This window comes from Prosopis cineraria, unplaced genomic scaffold (assembly GCF_029017545.1).
Source record: "Prosopis cineraria cultivar Desert tree isolate PC_DT_omini unplaced genomic scaffold, ASM2901754v1 PC11, whole genome shotgun sequence".
In the NCBI taxonomy this organism is placed as follows: Eukaryota; Viridiplantae; Streptophyta; class Magnoliopsida; order Fabales; family Fabaceae; genus Prosopis; species Prosopis cineraria.
In genome coordinates this window covers 18,009,261-18,015,260 of record NW_026555342.1, presented here as the reverse complement: position 1 = coordinate 18,015,260, position 6,000 = coordinate 18,009,261, and the positions used below count along the sequence as shown (strand labels likewise).

General features: G+C 36.2%; 3 pseudogenes; 1 reads left to right on the top strand and 2 right to left on the bottom strand.

Annotated features, from left to right (window-relative positions):
• Positions 1–235: 235 nt before the first annotated feature.
• LOC129286242 (rust resistance kinase Lr10-like) lies at positions 236–1,541 on the bottom strand (annotated as a pseudogene).
• Positions 1,297–2,561, bottom strand: LOC129286241 (putative RING-H2 finger protein ATL21A; annotated as a pseudogene).
• A 2,031-nt stretch (positions 2,562–4,592) lies between these two features.
• LOC129286240 (rust resistance kinase Lr10-like) lies at positions 4,593–5,820 on the top strand (annotated as a pseudogene).
• Positions 5,821–6,000: the final 180 nt, after the last annotated feature.

The window sequence follows — 6,000 nt, the reverse complement described above, 5'->3', positions numbered from 1 at the left end:
ATCTTTATCTACTAAGCATTAGGATAGAGAAGCCATTCACATATATGCATATAGTTTGCATTCCTTCTCCTGTACAGAAGGATCATATATTTCTTTAACGACCGTAAATTATGATGTGGCTTTTGTGAACCATGTGGCTTGTAAATACTGTACTGCAATTTTTTTTAAAAAAAAATCTGTTTACAAACTCTGGGAACAACGGAGGAGAATTTATTCTTATTTATAACCCTGCAGAATTTTTTCCATTGCTAAGCGGGTATGATCATATTTTGAACCTTGTATCAACAAGAAGCTAAAGACTGGCAACAAATCTAAACTCAGACTTACACTTAACCCAGCTCATTATACAAGAAAGAAAAACAATGCGCAAATAGTTAGTATATATCCAATCATCTAAACTTCACTCTATTTCAAAAATGACTAATAACTCTAGTTTCAATCTCCTTGCTCCATTAACAACTCTTGTTCTGGTTGCATGTGTGGACCCAAAAGGATTAGGAGGCAAAATTAGCTTTTCATCATCCCCTTCCAACATTTGAACCACATTCTTCATGGTTGGACGATTCACTGGATGCCATTGGATGCGCCAAAGTCCAATAATAGATAGCTTTCTTGCAATTTTAGTGTCCTCCTCTCCTTCTATATGGATTTGTATGTCTTCATTGTTCTCTAGAAGATTATAAATCCATTGTGGGTAGTAAACTTATTCAGTATTTTCTGCAGTGGCATCTGTGATTTTCCTCATACCAACCATTTCAAAGGGCAACATGCTAAAACTGTAAACATTTGATTTGTAGAATACATTGCCAAAATTTCGAGAAAATATCCCATGTGCAATGTAGCCCAAAGTGCCCCTAGATGTTGCCATTGACACAATGCTTTGATCCTTCGAACACAGTTTGGCCGAATTGAAATCAAATATTTTAGGCGTGAACTTTTCATCTAGAAGAATGTTGTGAGGTTTGATATCAAAGTGAAGAATTCCTTTATCACAATCTTCATGAAGATAGTCAATTCCTTTGGCCATGCCAAGAGCAATATCATGAAGCTGTGCCCAACCCAGAAAAAGGTCCTTTCTGTCGGCTGTAGTTATGAATTTCTGTAATGAACCATTAGGTAAAAATTCATAAAACAACGCTCGTCTGAATCCATCTGCACAATAGCCAACCAAGCGAGCAACATTGACATGGTGAATTTGACACATTGTCTCCATTTCATTGATGAACTCTCGTCCATTTCCTGTTGAAGTCTTTAGGAGCTTAACAGCAACCAGAATTTCATTAGATAGCTTCCCTTTAAAGACAGTTCCTTAAGCTCCTTGTCCAAGTTCATCCTTGAATTGATTTGTGATTCTCTTTATATCTGTATAGGAGTATCTAGCTGGCCTATGTGCTTTATAGTCCTCCAAAAGCTCTGATTTTCTTGTAACCCTGCCTCTTCAGGCTAGCTGCATAGACCCAATAAATAATAACTCCAACAAATATGAGCAGAAACGGACCTAGGATTTCACCTGCCAATACAGCAACATATGCAGTATTGTTAAATTGATATTGTGGATCTTTTATCTTCAATACGCGAAATAAATCGTTTGCTTAAGAATATTTACCAGCAAGTTCTATCTTTTATGGTGGACCTGAAAAAATAAATAGAGTTCATATCAGCTGTACATTGATTTTAAACTCACAATTCATGAAGTTATTATAATTGAAGGAAAAATTATACCTTTACGATGGCTTTCGATACATTCAGGTTCACGTTCAACTTTGTCTTCTCTCAATTTACACCGCCCTCCTTTTTCTTCACAGTGTCTGCAATCTCGTTCGAGCCAAGATAGACTTATTACAGGGTCACTGTCAATAAATGATTCAGGCACTGATCCATGATGCTCTCTATGCACGGCATAGCTAGAACTTCATAGCCAGGAACATCGAGGCAAGAAAAGTCCCCCCATTGTCCAAATTCTGAATTTCTACGAGACGTCCCTGAATAGTTGAATAATGCATGTCCACCTGATTCATAATAATAAGTTGACCGAAAAGGAGATGCATATAAAGTGAGATGAGCGAGGCATCCATCAGGATCAGACACAGTTAAAAACTGTGATTTATAGTCTTTTCCTTTAACGAAAACCATGACAGAGAAAGGCGGCTCGAGCACTGTCTTGTTCGTTTCAGTAATCATAGCCACACGCTTCTGGCTGTTTTCCTTTTGAGTCTAAAGGGGTATCGAATCTCTGGTCCATAAATACTGCACCTTGATTGTATGCATGGATCATGGAGATCAGGTTCTGCAAAATAGTTAGAAAGAAACAGAGGAATAAGAACAGGACGGCCAATCGGCCATGCTTGACATGCAAGTGCTGTTTCATTTATATTTTGCTCTTCAGAAAAATCGTTATGTATAAAGCTTGTACTTGAAACCAAACATACAATTATGTGCAAGTTTGAACAATATAGAAAGGAAAAGCAATCACCCCCTAGAGATTTGGAGTTGCAAGAAATTTCCCGGAAAAATGATGGAATGAATGGGAGAATTCCTTCCTCAAGGAATGAAACCAATTTTCAAACCTTGCATTATCTTCGTTTACACAATAAGTCCACATGCAATTCATCAATTGCTTGGCGGTGGTGGTCCAGTGGGACTTATTATTGACTCTAAAGGCACCCATAATTGATGTCTTTAAGTCAAGCCGTCTGATATGGATTCATTTTTTTGGCCAAAGTCTGATAACTCTAAAGGCATTGGCTTGGACAAATTCTCAAGACTTGCATTTCGTACTGCATTGATGTTAACTCCAAAACATTGTCTTGATGAATTATTTTATTATACAGCATCTGGTGTGTATCTTGTGAATCTATTGCAAGGTTCTTTCTGGGGACTCTTCCATTGTGTTCAATATTATACAACTGACATTAAGTGGAGAAGCAGAGAAGAAAAGCAATGAAGGATCAAGACTGGTCTTCCAAATACGCTATCCCTCCTTCTGGAGACCAGAAACAAAATATGATACGAAGGAAAAATAATGGCAAAAGTTAATTAGAATCCAAAATAATAACGGTATACACCATCTAATAGACATAACGAGAATCCAGTAAATCTATAACAAAGGACATAGAAATTTAAACTTAGAATTACTCAAATGTTTCACCGCTGTATAGGGACAATGTAGGACGAGGCATACAAGCGGAGGTACAGAAACGCGTTGTAGAATCAATTGAAGCTACAGAAGGCCAAATCATTGACTCCAAGTCAACCTATAGCACAGGATCACTAAATTTCTATTGGCGACAATTTTTCAATAAAGTGATAATGAAATACTCGGGGAAGTGTCCAGGAAAAGTTCAGGCATTTAAAGCTTTAGTATTGTCTGGTTTGTTTCAGTACTGTGTAACCAAACGCAATCGAAGCTACAAAATAAATGTAGACACACAGTCTGCGAGGGTAAATAACCAAATGCGGTTCAGGCCACGAAATCAAACACGAGTATAAAGCTCATGAATACCAAACGTGAAAACAAAGCTTACGAAACAAATTAGCTAGTGTTTAACCACAGCGCGCTACGAGCTAACAGAACTGACATTAGCAGCAGTGTTCTGTTTAGAGTCATCTTAAAATCACGTTTCAAACATGCGAGAAAAATAATTATTGCTATAATAAAATTTTCATTCTCAATACCAAACTCGCATGAGTTGTTTCAAATCTCAAAATTTGTGAAAACATACTTTATAGCTATTACACTAAACTTACAGTATTTGAGTAGTCAATACATTTCAAAACTTAACAACTATATAAGAGTGCTTTCATCAACCTTGGGAATGCACTTTTGAGAATAAATAAATGCACATATCATAATTCATTTGTCCTTTATTAATAATCCATAATTTTTAAAATTAATGTAATTCATAAAAATAAAATGTTTCAATAAAAGTATATGACAATAAAATAAATTAAAAGGAATGCTATTCACTTACTTGTCAGAACTTCAAATTCTCAAAGATATCCATTTCTTTAATTTTAGTCAGGATCCTGTTCTTCTTCACACCCTCAATCACCAATAATAGCAAAGGCAACAAAGGAGACAGAACCTTAGATCAGCAATTCAGCTCTCACTCCACCCACTACTCAAACCCACACACGAATGGCAAGCCAGCACGAGGAACGACAAAGCCCACCAAAGACAGAAACGATGAAGAACCTGTTGGCAAGGTGGCAACGACCACGACTAACGCCGGTGAGAATGAGGAATTAATGAGAAAGGGGAGTCGATGATGGCACTCTAGATTTTTCTCTCTCTCTCTCTCTCTCTATGCGAAATCGTGACTGAATAAGGAGAAGGGAAAGAGAAAAATATAAATCTGATGAAGGAAAGGGTATATTGGTAATTTTGTAAAGCTGAAATTACAAAATGAACCCCCGTTTTTTTTTTTAAATTCTTGGTTATTACAAAGGTTAAGATTCAAGTATACGAAACTACATAGATACATCAATCTTGTAAGGACTAAAAATACAAATACAAACTAAATCATACAAGGCTATTACATAGGAAGAATTGATTTGTTGTTAATTACTAAAATTAAAATATCTTGTGCCCAATGAACCTCTGGTCTAAAGCTAAATTTGTATTGAATGCCCCGCGTGCTTTTATATTCTTGATTCTTCAATGGAGGAGAAGGCATCAATCTTATGATGACAATGTTGAGGACTTCCTCTAAAATAATAGCAATTTGATGCCCATCAAGTACTCTTACGCAGAGATCAAAAAAATGACTAATGGCTTCAAACACAAGTTAGGGGAAGGAGGCTATGGTTATGTTTATAAAGCCAATGCACAAGATTTCATCAGTGAAGTTGCCACTATTGGCAGGATTCATCATGTCAATGTGATGCAGCTAATCAAATTCTATGCTGAAAGAAACAAGACAGCTCTTGTTTATGAGTTCATGTCTAATGGATCTCTTGACAGGTACATTTTCTCAAAGAAACAGGGGAATGCGTTGATCAATTTTGAAAAAATATTTAATATTTCTCTAGGGATTGCTCAAGGAATTGAATATTTACATCGAGGATGTGCTTTGCAAATTCTACACTTTGATATCATACCTCACAATATCCTTCTTGATGAGAACTTTAATCCAAAAGTTTTGGATTTTGGATTGGCAAAGTTGTATCCATTAGATAAGAGTATTGTATCTTTGACGAATGCAAGGGGAACATTTGGATACATGGCGCCTGAATTTTTGTACAAGAACATTGGAGGGAAATCACACAAAGCTGATGTTTATAGTTTTGGGATGTTGCTGATGGAAATGGCTTGGAGAAGAAAGAACACAAATGTCATTGAACATTCTTGGCAAACATATTTTGCCAAATGGGTCTATGACCAATTTGAGGAAACAATAGATGAGGGTAATACCTATGACAAGGAAAGGGAAATTGCAAAGAAGATGATTACAGTAGCTTCACATTGCATACAGATGTATCCTGGTGATCGACCCTCGATGAAGAAAGTGATAGAGATGCTTGTGGGAGAAACCGAGCTCCAAGAAGCTTTGCCACCCTAAATTTTATGTAACTTAATTGGCAAGAAGGGTTATGAAAGAGGATAAGGGACTCATGACAATTTGAGTTTAGAAAGAGTTGTTATTTGCAATAAACCTGTAAAACTACTATAATTGTTAGCATGTTCAATGTTTTCTTAGCATTTTGATTTACTAGACTACAGGCTTTTAGTAGAATAACGTAGTCATCAAGTAAGATTTCTCTGTGGTTATGGATCTTGAAAACAATTTGGATTGGTTGATGACATAAATTCTGATTGATAATTTAAGTATACGTTGGTATAATTAATCCAATAGGTCTCCCAAAAAAACAGAGTTACAGAAGAGAGACTAAGCTCCACATTACATTTCATATTACAATTTATTTTCTATCCTTTGCGTGGAAACTCCTACTTGGATTGATTAATTGGTAGTATTGGAATGGTTGATGGGATCCTTCTGT